Consider the following 15,868-nt stretch of genomic DNA (forward strand, 5'->3'; position numbering starts at 1 on the left):
ACCAGTTTTTATTATGAAAATGTTGACGTTGCCGCAATGTAAAATGTAATATGGCTTCCTATATGATGTAAATACATTTTATACATTTTAATCAAGGAAACGTTGAACTTGAATGAAAGAGAAAGAAAAGTGATGAGCAAAAACTTGGAAGCTCATACTGTGAACCAATTAAATATTACATCGGAATGTCTTTAAAGGATTATTGCCTCAGAAAAAAATCCTCTTTTCCTTTTGCGAGATCCAAGAAAGAGAGCCTCGAGGTGGCACACTGACCGGCAGGGCAGGCAGACTGTAAGGGCTTACTGAAGCGTGGAGCGGGAACAAATAAAGATGGCTCTGAGGGAAAGCAAAAGGAAAATAAACCTTTCATAATTTGAGAACATTCAGTAAATATGATGTTTAGGTATCTTCAGTCTTGCTACTTAATACAGAAATTCGTTTTGTACATCCATGGGAGTGATCTAGATAGTGACTTGTGTTTGTTACTGAACTCTTCCTTTCCATACAAAGTGAAAATGGCTTGGGCAGCGAGATAAAGTCTTTAGTTTCTCTGTAATGCACCTAGCCATTATTTTGTCTTACTATCTCAAATATGGGTACTTCACCACAATTTCTTTCCTTCTACTGAATGTCCTTATTAATAGTCTGTCCTTTTCTCACATCAGACTTATTTATTAAGCCTTCCCTCTTTGAAATACATCTTCCATGAACTTTCCCGAATTCCCAAACACCCTGCCACATTCTGCACTCCTTGCCCTCAAATTTACCTCATTATCATTTTTTCGTTGCTACTCCCAAAAATCTTTAATCTTATCCTTGCAGTGACTAACCTCGCACTCTTTCCTTCCTCTTTCTTCAGTCGCCGGAAAGTATAAATTCGTGTCCTCTTCAGTACACCTTACCCTATACATCCTCCCCTTTCTCTGTTCCCGGAGAAAACAACCTTTCCTCAGGCAGCAGTAAGTTGACCCACACTCCTGCCACGCATATGGGACAAGCATGAGCGACGCGCTAAACCGAGGGACCGACACCTCAGCACGCAAGAAGGCATTCAGGATCGTATTAGCATCCAAAAGCAGCTGAGGTCAGGGCCTGGGATGGATCACGGGGATGACTCATTAATCACCCACGCGCTGGCATCGATCATGTCACGACACACACACACACACACACACACGCGCGCACACCATGCAATAACACACCCCCTTGAAAACCTGACTAGTGACCTGTATGGCGTTTGAAAGCAGTCCTGATGAGATCAATGTGCCTTTCAAAACACGGCCTCAGATCACGATACAGAAATATTCGTGCTTCTTGTCTTCAACTCATTAACTGCAGCTGCAATTCATTAACTGCAGTAAAGAGGACTCAGGAACCATCCACTCCCCATCTTGCAGCGATGAACAACAAAAATAACACCAAAGATAAACAAAAGGGAAGGAAATCATTTAACGAATTAAGACAAGCGCAACAAAGGCAGGGAGTGTTGGTGTGGTGGTGTATTGGTGAGCTGGTGTGTTGGTTTGTTGGTGTGTTACAGGTCACGTGATCATAATGCAGCTTCGGATCTTTTTTTCACACCAGCAGCAAAAAGGGCGCGATAAAAAGGAATTAAGAGAAATAATTAGCCTGCATCGAGTTGTGTTGGTTCCGCGGCGTGTGTTGTGGCGAGTCTGATTCACGCTAAACATTCCTGGCGGGCTGAGGTGCGAGGCGCTGCCGGCCTGCCTGCCTGCCTGCTTTTCTCTTTATTCTTATTTCCTCTTGATCTAATAATGTTACTTCTACGACTACTACTGCTACTACTACTAGTACTATTACTACAACAACAACTACTACTACTACTACTACTACTACTACTACTACTACTACTACTACTACTACTACTACTACTACTACTACTACTACCTTTACTACAATAATAATAATGATAATAATAATAATAGTAATAATAATAATAATAATAATAATAATAATAATAATAATAATAATAATAATAATAATAATAATAATAATGATAATTATCGCCATCATTATCATCATCATCATCATCATCATCATCATCATAATAACAATAATAATAGTAATAGTGATGGATAGTGGTAATAATGTTAAGTGTAAAACCAAACCCTGGATTACCGAGTGTTCAGTCTGGCTGCCTGTGTGTGTGTGTGTGTGTGTGTGTGTGTGTGTGTGTGTGTGTGTGTGTGTGTGTGTGTGTGTGTCTGTCTGTCTGTGTATCTTGCCCACATTTCCACAACAAAGAGGCCTAATTTGGCAATAAAACCAGCTCCATTCACCGCGCAATGGCCTGTTTATCTCATCTGTTGATTTACACACAAATGTGTTATCAAGACAACGTCGGGACTCAGCTGGCTTGGATATCTTTCTTTGTTTATACATTTTTTGAAGCACTATTCACCGTGTTTTTCTCACAGCTTTATGCTTGGCTTGTGTTCTTTGACTTAAAAAAAGAATATTCACAAGCTTAAATATATTTATAATGCTCTGACAATGAGAGAAAGTATGCTCTACCAGACAGAATGCTTCATTGATGTGTCCGGCTTTGTAATTGTGTTGACAGCGTGAGGCAGCGTGTGGTGCGGGAGGCGGCGGAGGGTGACGCAGGGCCGAGGGAAGGAGTCTGACCGCTTGACCATCGCCTTATCTTGGTGATTTACTGCTGCTGTGGCCTCCACCAGCTACTATCTGACCCTCCACTCACCGCCCGGCCTTCCCTCTCCCCCCCGCCACACACACTCTCTCTCTCTCTCTCTCTCTCTCTCTCTCTCTCTCTCTCTCTGTCGTGATGTTTCGACGAGCTTCACCTAAACAACACTTAGATCATAACAAACGTATGGTTCTGTACACTCTGAAGGAAAACTTTGATTTAAGAATAATCAGTGTTTTTTTTTTTTAGATAATGTCTTATTTTGGCCTTTCATTGTTCTCATTATTTCTCTACCATGCACACTTCCATTAGAGCCGAGCACACATTGTGAATTACACTATAGAACATTGTCGCTGCTGGAGTGTTCAAGGACGCAGGCCAGGGAGGGAATATCGGGGAACTGTAGGGTTTAGAATGACATGTTTCATTTGAGATATTCGTGCCAATTTAAGATGAGTTACCCAGAGAGTTACCTCCATCTAAGTTACTTGCCGCCATCAGTGCAGGACATCAGCGTATTGAGGCTTTTCTCGTCTGCACACGTCCAGTCATCTGTGGCCTGTGGGAGGCGGGCGGTGACGCTGGGCGGCAGACAGTCAGTGCGTCACAGGTTCACGTGGCTTACGCACGGCTTCCTGGAATTCTTGAAGCCTCTCGTCGGATAATCAGTCTCCCGTCTTATCCGCCCAGGAGAGTTGAGATCGAGGAGCTGAGAGAGGTGGAGAGGGACTTCAGTGAGACGAGGAGGCTTGATAGCGACGAGATCAGTGGTAAAGACAGACACGTAACTGCCACTGGTCACGTTACACCAATGGTGCTCGACTTGTGGGAGTACTTGTTAGAGTCTGTGACTGGCTGCATCATCCATCACTTTGTTAAGACTGGTCCGGGTGATGAGCTCTGATGGCTGGCTGGCTGGGACTGTGTGTCAGTGTCCAAAGTCACAGAAGAGCCACGCGTCTCTTGAAGTGCTGGAAAACATTCCTACACAAATCATCTTCTGTGAAACCTACTGGTCATTAAAACTAACTAAGGTTCAATCACATGGATATCGTCAGGGACAATAAGGGGCAAAATATTAAGTGAATTTCCGACGACATGTGGAAGACATTCTTCTCAGGTGAGCTGTGAAGGTCTAATAACGCAGTGTTTTCTTTACATGCAGTGCAATCCCAAGTTGAAGTTTTACTATACACAGTTGTATACGTATGTAATACGTGACTGACGCAATGCCTGATATGATGTCTATGAATGCTTGAGAGTTGAGAAAGCTCAAAATAAAACGAAACATAATAATCAAACTCACCTTGTCTTGTTTTTATTTTTACAACCTCAGAGTCTTGTCTTCTGAACCACCTTTACCACTCTCCCAGCCTCAACTCATCTATTCCTTCCCGCCCTCTGTCTTGACACTCGTCCATTGCTCCCGTCTCTCACCTCTGACCTGTCACTCTCCCACGCACGTCTCATCCCTCTCCCTCTCCTCACCTCTCCCGCCGTTGATCTTCCTAAGGTCTTTATCCACCCAAATAATCTGTCGAAGTCAAATTAGAAGCGATTAAGGAGAATCTGATAAATCCATTATAAGACAAATTGTTGCCGAGAAGAGGTAATGTCCCGAACAGATTAAATGTTGTCGACTCTAAGGATTCGGGAAGGTTTATGACTCCTGGCTGATGGGTGATTAGTTGTGGCATGGGACTGCTCCTTCCTTCCGCCTTCCTCCCATCCAAGCGTCGCGAGATGGTGTGTGGTCTGCTGGGTGACGAGATAACGGGGGCAGGGAGAGGGAGATGAGAGGCTTAGCTGGTTGAAGAACTGTGGTTAACCATGGTGTGATCAGTGACTGTGTGTGTGTGTGTGTGTGTGTGTGTGTGTATTTTAGGCTGACTTCTACAAAGGATCTATTTGTATAAAGCGTAGTGGATAAGGTGGTGAGCGTGGGATCGGGCAGACGTCCACGCGTAGGTTTGAATCCCACCACGTACAACCTTAAAACACTTTGCCATTTGTCGAGTGGTTTAAAGTTACTTACATGTCACCATGATACCCAGGTTCTAGGTGGTTACACTCAAGATGAGCTTGGGTGGTGAAATGGGCCCTAATATGGGTACCACTATAAATAAAATTGCCTGCGCCACTAATGGGCGGAAGCTGAACAGCGCTTCCCATACACTCTTCAAGTGTGCCTACAGGCGCTATAGGCCTTACCGTAAAAAAAATAAATAAATAAATAAAAATAATGGTCGTGACGGAATGCAGAGCTGTCGTGTTGTGTTATTTACGTCTGAATGATTGAAACAGGAATGAAATTAAAGCCAAATCACTCGAATGTATCCTGTTTTTCGTAGTTTTTATGTATCATTATGAAAAACAAAATCTTACTGAATTGAACTATTAGATACATATTCCTCCCATCACTCAAATATCTAACATAACTCACTTAAAAAAAAGATAATAGCACTAAACTCCCCCTTCCAACCAAACCATCTCTATGTTTTTGGGACGCAGAAAACTTTTAAAGCAAGGAATGAAATCCGTGCGAGATAAAACACTAAAATGACTCATTCATAAATTTCCACTCTTTTCGTCGACTCAGCCTCAGTTAGTTTCCCGCTTAAGGCGAAGGAAAGAATAAGGTTGGGTTTCAATGTTTTCTCTGCGGGGGTAGTAACCTTCAGAGCTGCCGATGCCGGAGCTGGGGAACGTGGAGAGGAAGTATTAAATTGTGGGATTATGAAAGTCTGGTAATCGCGCGGCCAACTTAAAGACGCGGACCGTGTTGTCTTCACCGCTATGCCCTCGCCCTAACCTGCCTTACTCTGCTTCCCTTCATTATGTGGCCGACAAAAGTTTCAGATTTCCCCGGCTATTCTCTCTCTCTCTCTCTCTCTCTCTCTCTCTCTCTCTCTCTTGCACACACAGATGCAAACACACATACAGAGGAAGATAAACAATCACACACACACACACACACACACACACACACACACACACACACACACACACATCTCCCCTCGACAAATATATTCCGGAATTCCATGAACCTCCCTTTGTTATGCGTGGATAAAGGACAATTAATCGCAATGACGAGACGGCCATGTGTTGTGGGAAACAAGAGAGAGAGAGAGAGAGAGAGAGAGAGAGAGAGAGAGAGAGAGAGAGAGAGAGAGAGAGAGAGAGAGAGAGAGAGTTGGTGTTTGTTTTTCCACAGTGTTACATGTTTTTCCTACGTTATTAATATGTGTTGCGGTATTGTCTCAGCTTGGTTTTTTTTTTAAATATTTCTGCTCTCTCTCTCTCTCTCTCTCTCTCTCTCTCTCTCTCTCTCTCTCTCTCTCTCTCTCTCTCTCTCTCTCTCTCTGTCTCTCTGTCTCTCTCTGTCTCTCTCTGTCTGTCTGTCTGTCTGTCTCTGTCTGTCTGTCTCTCTCTCTCTCTCTCTCTCTCTCTCTCTCTCTCTCTCTCTCTCTCTCTCTCTCTCTCTCTCTCTCTCTCTCTCTCTCTCTCTCTCTCTCTCTCTCTCTCACACACACACACACACACACACACACACACACACACACACACACACACACACACACACACACACACACACACACACCAAGGCTACATCTAATCCTTTCCCTCTCTCTCTCTCCCTACAGGTAAGGCTTCTGGATGACACTCCTCGGATCACAGGTGAGACGCGGCGCAGGTAATGTACGAGGCGGGATCCAGGTGTAGTAAATCTTCCCGGGGCGCGGCGACGACCTGGATCCTCGGTGATGGATTGGCGAGGCGTGAGAGAGCAGTGCGCAGAGCTAGGACAGGGAGGAAGTCTGGCGTCATGGGTGGAGGGCCATTCGGAGGGTTTAGCGTCAATTAATCCAGTTGTCATCCACTGTGCTAGAGTGTGTGTGAATATTATGGGGTGTCAGTTTTGTTGTGTTGTGTGTAGCAAGGAGCGAGTCAGGTGGTATGAGGGTATAGGGTTGTTACGTAAGGTTAATGCTAGTGAGAGAGAGAGAAATAAAAGAACGTACGAATATTAACCCCATCAGTACCATGACGCGTTTTCATATTCATTCTGCTTACGATTTGGTGATTTCATAAAGCTTCAGAAACATATGTGGGAGATTAGAACAGTGAAGACGCTGGCCATGAAACCTTTTAACTTCCATAGACCCTTCCTAATATAAATAAAATGGTCTAATAGTACACATATTAAAGAATGTTTCTCAGTACTGAAACGGTTAAGAGGTGTTAGTTTTGATATTTACTATTGTGTTCACTCTTAGAAATGCTGTGTTTCGAGTCACAGCTAAATTAATACACACCAATCAATTATTCGTCATATCAAAGCAAACCAGTGGACCTGTTTTGCCTGTCACCACCTCAGTAAAACATTTGTCCCTGGTATTAGTCCAAATGCACCTGTCACGTCACATAATAATCTTGTCTTGTAGTCGCCTTCCCTATGCCCCGGGTGGCACACAGGCAGGAAGGATCTCACCTGTAATGCTTTCGATGCTAATGGCCATTGTATCACCTGTTGCTCTATTGCCAGCCATTATAACTTCATGATGTCTGGATTATTCTCTGCCACTTACTGCTGTGCATGCTCTGCTTTCGTATATGGAGACGCTCTCAGCTTTGATTACTCTCTCTCTCTCTCTCTCTCTCTCTCTCTCTCTCTCTCTCTCTCTCTCTCTCTCTCTCTCTCTCTCTCTCTCTCTCTCTCTCTCTCTCTCTCTCTCTCTCTCTCTCTCTCTCTCTCTCTCTCTCTCTCTCTCATTGTGCAGGGTTCCAACTATCTGCTTATCCTCTTGCTTGCAGTCTGCTTTGAACGTAGTACCTCTCTACACGATACGTTCCTTTCATGCTGCGTCTAGTGTAGGGGGCTGAAGTGCTCTTGTGTGTGCAGCTATAACAATGGCGGTGCGAGGGGAGCTTAGGTGCTTATTGCGTCGACGGCAGGCCAACGGGAGGCGTGAAAGCTTCTTCATCACTTGTTAGTCTGGCACTTCCCCCTACACGGTCCTTGGAAGGCGGTAATTCAATGCAATTGATAAAACGGAGCTTGCGAGGCGCAGACGTCAGAAAGGAAAGTGGCGAAACATGTTAGAAATGAGAAATGTAAATGGAAGGATGCTTTCATATGCAGAGGAGATAAGAAGTGGTTTGGAATGAGGTTTGAAAGTTTTACTGAATGTTAATGGCGAGATAAGAGTAAGTGTAAATATGCCGCGTATTGGAGACCTGCACCGACTTATGAATCAAGTGCCGGGAAGTATTTGAGAGGAAACCAAGCAGGTTTGTCACAACGGTATGGAAAATCGAGTGACAAGATGTGCCTGTGATGTTTTGCGATTCTCTGAGCAAGAAAGGTGCGTGTTTGCAAGGTAGTGGCGGTGTATCACTGCAAAGCGTTGATACTCCACCGGGAAGCAAAGTGTAGTCCAGTGAAAGAGTCTGTGTTAACGACAAAGAAGATGGAAACCACAAACAGCTCGCAACAAAAGAGAGTTTGGAAAGAATGTGACTTTTTTATGAGCTGAAAATGATGTAATTCAATGGACGTGTATTGCAGAACATGATGCAAAGTTTCCGAAGGCGAATAGCAGTTTTATGGATTGGCATTACACATGCACACTGAGTGAATCATGCCCGTGTGAATACTCTTCTTGTCTTCCGTTTGAAAGTATTACTGGCTGGCGTGTAAAGAAATAAAATGAAGTTAAGCCCAAAAGGATATTAATGATTAGATGAAAAGGTTCATTATAAAACTTGATTTCATGCCAGAATTTCTACACACACACACACACACACACACACACACACACACACACACACACACACACACACACACACACACACACACACACACACACACACACACACACACACACACACACACACACACACACACACACACACACACACACACACACACACACACACACACATCTGTGCCGAAACAAACTGTGTAGGTCGGGAAGAATTCATTGTGTTGTCTGTCAATGTTTCTTTGTCACTTCAGAAATTTCCATCGTCACGCAAGATATCTTGACTCTCGGTGTTAATTGCGATTTGTAAGGAAGTCAGTACCATTTTTTTTTTGCATTTTCGGCATTTAAAAATCATCTCAAATATTATTCCGTCTTATTCATTCGGGTTTTACATATTCAAATTCGTATTTTTTCTTTTTTTATCTCTCAGGTTTGGTCCACATCTCTCTTCAGGTTCCTTTTCCTTTCATCAATTACCATTCTATCTGTCCACTCATCTTTCCTTGCATTCCCTCCTCACCATTTCTTTTATCTCCATCAACTTTTTTTTCCCCTCTTCGCATCTTCATTCTCATGACTTCTCTATTATTTTTTTCCACTCTCCACGTCCTCACTTTTTCTTCCCCTGTTAGATGGGTTCCTCTTCCCTTCAGCGGCAGTTCCCTCCGTGCTGTTCCCTCGTGCCTCCCGCGGCGCCTGCTGCTAACGCGGCCTGATGCATCCATAACCATTCATCCCGCGAGCTACCCACACGCTACTAGTTATCTTGTCGTCAGCCAAAATTTGTTTATTTTAGGAACATTTCGACACACGCCTCCTCCTGCTCCCCTCTTTCCCGCCCCCGAGATTCTCCATCACTCCCTCAGCAAACCCAGAAAATTACAGGGAACTCTGGAATCGCACAGAAAAGCACCGTTTGGCCTCAGCAGATCTGCCGGGTGAGCATCGAGGGCTACAAATTGAGATGCAAGATGCGGGAGCGTTTTTACTTTATTCTACTCTTTTCTGCCTTGTCTCTCTGTCCGTGTGTCTTTGTCTATCCGTCTGTCTGCCTGTCTGCTTTTCTCACTGTTTGTATGTCTCACTGTTTATCTACCTCTGTTTGTGTCTGTCTTTTACCTGTTTTACTACTTCTGTCTGTTTGTTTGCCTATTTCTTTGTCTGTCCATCTATCTGTGTGCATGTTTGAAGTGCCTGTCGTGGCGTGTAGGGAACCAGACACTCGCCTGTCAAAATCAACCATCACCTGATATCATGATAATATTCTGCCTTGTCAGCCATATTTTAGTATTTATTTACTGAGTGATTATTGTTGGTGTCATGTTATCGACCTCAGACTTTTGTTATTGTTGTTGTTGTTGTCTGTGTGTGTGATTGTGTGTGTGTTTGTGTGTGTGTGTGTGTGTGTGACGATTTATACAAGGTGTGATCTGATTACATTCCTGGCAGCGGGTCAAAACGAAAACTGATGCTCGGACCACTGAGTACGTAAGAGAGAGAGAGAGAGAGAGAGAGAGAGAGAGAGAGAGAGAGAGAGAGAGATGTTCCCTCAGTAACACACTCCGTATAACACGACACAAAAGAAACGAGAAAGCAATACTCGGCTGACATGTGGCGCATCACTGCCACTCGCGCTGGGCCTCACTCCACCACCACCACCACGCCACCACCACCACAGCCACACGGACTCACTACTATGTCTGTGGCTCTTTTTCTCCCCCGACACACACGACATTCACGCGGAGATTGTTTATTCAAGCTCCACCGCATGCTTTCTTCTGGCGGTGGTGGGGGCGCGGCGTGTGCGGCAGCGTGGACTTCCGCCAGTGCCCGCCGACCACCTGGCGATAGCAGGAATCAGCGAGGTGCCTTCCGCCGCCCGCGTAAAATCTGGATATTTCATTCAGGTCAAATCCAGCTGGAGTGAAACGAGTCGACCAGGGTTATTCTGTCAACGATTCCCGTGATCCTTCTGTCGAGATAGAGGCATTTTTGGACAGTGTGTCACCTGGGCTGTGTGGGGGAGGCGGCGCAGGGATGAGCTGGACCTTATTTATGGCGCCACGGATCGTCTTTCTCATGCCTTCACAACACCACCGCATTATTTTATCTGGTTGCCGAGCCGCGGGTTCTTATGTTGCCTTTATTTCGGCGGCTTCGTGATGTGTGTGTGTGTGTGTGTGTGTGTGTGTGTGTGTGTGTGTGTGTGTGTGTGTGTGTGTTTGTATAGACGTCCCTTCTCGTACGTGTCTCCTTGTTTACCTCCCATCACGCCCTCCACGGCAGCTCAGCGTAGTTCCATCACGGTGGGCGGTGGCAGAGTATATACTCTGTATATACTCTGGGCGGTGGGGCGTGCACTCAGCCTTCCACGTCCTCACTTCTCCCTAGCTCCACGCCACTCACTCCTACCGTCTAAAGTCTGTACATCCTCTTCCCTTCTCTCATTTCTCTTTCCTCTGCCTAACAAGTAACCGTTGCTTTTTATCATTTACTATCTAGCATCATGACAGACTGGAGTGTGTGTGTGTGTGTGTGTGTGTGTGTGTGTGTGTGTGTGTGTGTGTGTGTGTGTGTGTGTGTGTGTGTGAACGCAGGGATGATGGGTGGGGCAGAGAGCGGCATAGCAATGTAACATATAAACATATGCGGGAAGTGACTGCAATGGCCCGAGTAAGTTACTCGTAGTTTAATTTAGCTTCAGAGAGAGAGAGAGAGAGAGAGAGAGAGAGAGAGAGAGAGAGAGAGAGAGAGAGAGAGAGAGAGAATTTGCCTGGAGGAGGTAAGAGTAGCACAGTTTTTCCAGCCACTGGTCTAGGGGTGGTCTGGGGGGTGGGGCAGTAAGGAGGAGGAGGCGAGAACCTCGTTACTGAAATAAATGTTTTGTTTCTCTTCCCAGAATTTTAATCATGGTAAATAACCTATGCGCTATTGTAAATTTCAGTCACATTTTTTGGACATTAATATTCATAAACGTAAAATTATATATATATATATATATATATATATATATATATATATATATATATATATATATATATATATATATATATATATATATATATATATATATATATATATATATATATATATATATATATATATATATATATATATATATATATATATATATATATATATATATATATATATATATATATATATATATATATATATATATATATATATATATATATATATATATATATATATATATATATATATATATATATATATATATATATATATATATATATATATATATATATATATATATATATATATATATATATATATATATATATATATATATATATATATATATATACATTTCTGAATATTGATCTCCAAACATGTGTATGCTGTGTTCATGTGTACTATACATGGGTTCCATTTCATTAGTTCTCCGCCTGTTTGGTGTTGTGTTGTTCCTTGGCGAGGCTGCGTAAGTCTGTTCTGTACGTCATCTGTTGTCTTCTCAGGTCTGATCCTAAATATATCTTTTCAGCGATGGGTTTTCTCTAGGTTTCGTTTATTAGATGCTTATTTGTGTTTGTTTTCTGGTTATTCCTAACAATTTTTCCTCTTGTGGTTTTCCTCTTTCACTGCGACAACTTGAGTACATACCAAGGCATCACAAACAGTGGCCGTGCTTTCTTTTACACACTCTTGTCTTGTAGTTATTGAGATCTTGCACTTCAAGTATCTTTGATCCGAATCTTTTATCTTTTGGTTTTGTGTGTGACAATTGTTGTCCTCTAGTAATTGCTCGTGTTCTGTTTTCATCATATTACTTTTTGTTGATTCACCTTCCACACCTCCATATCCAGTATTCATGGGGTCGCTTCGTTCACTGATAGCCAGTTCTAGATGTGTTTCTATTAAGCTTTTTTAACGAGCACTAAAACATACCGGCACATGCATACCACACCGGGGAAGCATTCAAAGCAGGACTCACGCCTCAGATGCCGACACACACACACACACACAGCAGCAAACATTACCAAGGCAGATTTGACTCACTCTTGCTCAGGACGCCGTCTGGGATGTAAAAAAACTGTCAATACAAACTGAACCTAATCCCTGAGTCCACTTGCCCCAATTGCCTGCATCACACACTGAAAACACGACATCTAATCCCACCGCCTCGCCTCCATGCAAAACACTCACGCCCGCAGTGCACCGTGCTTGAGACAGCTTGTGTTCCCCCTGAAAGAGAGAGAGAGAGAGAGAGAGAGAGAGAGAGAGAGAGAGAGAGAGAGAGAATTATTAATTTAGTATGGAGGAGATCCAGCAGTAGCAGTAGATTCGGTCCTCTAATGCTCCAGGTTCATAGAGATAATACTAAGAGAGAGAGAGAGAGAGAGAGAGAGAGAGAGAGAGAGAGAGAGAGAGAGAGAGAGAGAGAGAGAGAAAGGAAAACATTGCACATTTCGATAATTTTCTTTCAATACATATAGCAACATAACAAAGAAAATAAATGAGATTTTGTACAGGATTTTGATGAGTCTTTTGGCAACCCCGCACTGACCAGGCTCACTCTGCTGTAATTAACGATGCGTGAATTAACGAATAGGAAAAATAATACCCCAATTGGAGGTATGTGGCGCTGGTGGTGGAGGGAAGCATGGCTGCCGCCCTCCGCCCCAGCTGTGCTGTGAAGGATTTATGCAGCAATTCTGTGAGCGTATAACAGCAAAGTGCGTCCCGTGAAGGCTGAATGGGCGGATCTTTTATGCTATTTTTTTTGTATCCTTTTATTTATATATTTGTTTATTTTTGTTGGAGATGTGAAGGGTAGAGCAATACATGCAAGATGTTGACACAAGCTAGCGTGCACATCCACTCTTCTTACTCCGCTTCCTGTTCATCTTCTTCCTCCTATTCCTGTCCCTACTACTAGTATCTCTACTTGGTAACTCTTGCATTACACAGTAGGAATGGAGATTAGTTGAAATTTTTACTGAGTAAGGTTGGTGGACACTGGTTGAGGAGTCAGGAATCGCAGCAGCTGGTTGAACAAATCAACATCACTGGCACAATGTATTGCAGCGTTGCGGTGGACCAGAGGCAGTGAAGAGTGAACAAGAGGTGGTGCCTTGGTGAGTCGGTGCCCTGGGAATGCGTCATGCTGGGAGCTGTGCGCTGCTCCAGCACTCGGGGCGTGGAAGTTTGTCAAACAACGCATCAAACAACTCTGTTATTCTTCTAAAATCCCCATTTAGACCTGAACAGTTTACCAAGTTTTAAAGTTTCACATGCACGTTCCTCTCGTCTTGCTTCGCCCCTTAAGTGTGAACATCAGCTTAGGTTTCTCCGTTCTCAAGTTATTTACGACAATTAAATATGCAGTCGCTGCCGGATTCGCTGTCTGGCTGGCCAATGTTTGTGTTTGCCCACTGTCTTGGTCGGTTTGCTAGTACACTGGCAAATGTCCTTGACCCTTTTTCGGTTTTTATTTACGTTTGGTCATGATCGGCGTGGCTACGCGTAGTTTTTAATGCGCTGGCTTTTGGCGTCAGTTAAAGTTCGTGATGTTTACGGCACTTTTTGTTCACAGAACTGTAGCGGGAAGCAGGTGTAATTGATTCCACGGAGATAATTGAAATTCAGTCGATGTGCATAAAATATGAGGCTTAGTGGCGGGGCTGCAGCCTGCATCCTGCAGCCTGCAACCCATCACCATAAGTCTGTGTCCTTGGTGACGCACCTAGTGTCGCTCGCCGCCATCACCTCCAGCTCCACCTCCATTGCCACCGCCACCACCACTTCCACCTCCATTGCCACCTCCAGCAACACCACCTAGGGGAAGACATGGCAATATAGAGTAGAATATAAATGCAAAGTCAAATAAATCGAATAAACCTATTGAAGCTGCGGTGAAAGTGAAGGACGTCCTCTCGCGGAGCTCCCCTTGCGTCTTTCCTCTCCGCCTGGCACAAGAGAGCAGGGCCACGATTGCCTTGGAGTGAGGCACGGCACTCAGCCTCTTCTCGCTTCCACTCTGCCGCCCCGACACGCGCGCCGCGGCGTGTAGCGCGGCCAAATGTGCGCGCCCCACTTATGAATGTGTCAACAAACAGGCGCGTGTACGCAAAAACTACATCAAGTCAGGAAAAAAAAAATGTGAGTGAGGGATTTTGAGAAGGACGAAATGAAAGAATTCTGAGTTCCCTATGAGAGAGAGAGAGAGAGAGAGAGAGAGAGAGAGAGAGAGAGAGAGAGCAGTTCACCAATTTTTTATATTTCTTGGCCAGCATCAGACACATTTACTGAGACCGTTCCCGGAAGTGTATTTTCTCTTCTTATCAGTTCGTAACTCCTGCCTGATCTGCCTTGTGTGTGTGTGTGTGTGTGTGTGTGTGTGTGTGTGTCTGTCTGTCTGTCTGTCTGTCTGTCTGTCTGTCTGTCTGTCTGTCTGTCTGTCTGTCTGTCTGTCTGTCTGTCTGTCTCTCTCTCTCTCTCTCTCTCTCTCTCTCTCTCTCTCTCTCTCTCTCTCTCTCTCTCTCTCTCTCTCTCTCTCTCTCTCTCTCTCTCTCTCTCTCTCTCTCTCTCTCTCTCTCTCTCTCTCTCTCTCTCTCTCTCTCTCTCTCTCTCTCTCTCTCTATCTATCTATCTATCTCTCTCTCTATCCTTCTCCTTTCCTCTCATATTTATCTCTGCCTCATTTCTTATTCACACTTTTGCCAATATGGACTAACTTTTTTCATCAATTTTTACCTGCTTGGAATTTCTTAACAGCCTTTAACTCCTTGACTCTTCCTTCTTGGTAATCTTAATTTCACTTTGGTAACTTTCATGTTCTTTTTTTTTATCATGGGTTTTTTTTTTCCATGAGAAACAAAGTTATAAGACTCTTGGGGGAAAAATATAGGAGTGTTTGATTGTGTTGCAGTGTATGGGAATGTGTAGGCTGAGGAGGAAAGTCAAGAGTTCATAAGAGAGACTATTCATTGCCCTTGAGTATCGCAGTATTCGTTAACCCCTTCATTACTGCGTCGCAATTTCTATTATGAGCTTTGGGTATGGTTTTATTTACATTAGGAAGGCTCTATGGAGGTCAGAAGGTTAACGGCCAGAGTCTTTACTATTTAAATCCCACACATAAGTTTCTGAAGCTGTATAAAATCAACAAATAGTAAGCAAAATAAATATGAAAACACGTCTTGGTACAGAAGGTGTTAAGTGGTGACTAATTTGGCAGCACCTGCTCGATTCCCTTCCCTGCTGAGTAGTGACCCCGCATCAGATTGTTTTATTTACAGATATTTTCTTTCACTTTAAATGATAAACTAGTAAACCAGCTTGCCCTCCTCTCATATCTTCTGGCATTCCCTTTCATGCTAAGTGGTATGCTAGTGTCAGATTCTCTCTCTCTCTCTCTCTCTCTCTCTCTCTCTCTCTCTCTCTCTCTCTCTCTCTCTCTCTC

At 43.7% G+C, this 15,868-nt stretch overlaps 1 protein-coding gene across 1 annotated transcript in view; it reads left to right on the forward strand.

Annotated features, from left to right (window-relative positions):
• Nucleotides 1–15,868, forward strand: part of LOC123512189 (CUGBP Elav-like family member 5) — a 507,702-nt gene that overhangs the window by 204,072 nt on the left and 287,762 nt on the right. The window lies entirely within an intron of this gene.

Source organism: Portunus trituberculatus, chromosome 33 (genome assembly GCF_017591435.1).
Source record: "Portunus trituberculatus isolate SZX2019 chromosome 33, ASM1759143v1, whole genome shotgun sequence".
NCBI classification, from domain to species: domain Eukaryota; kingdom Metazoa; phylum Arthropoda; class Malacostraca; order Decapoda; family Portunidae; genus Portunus; species Portunus trituberculatus.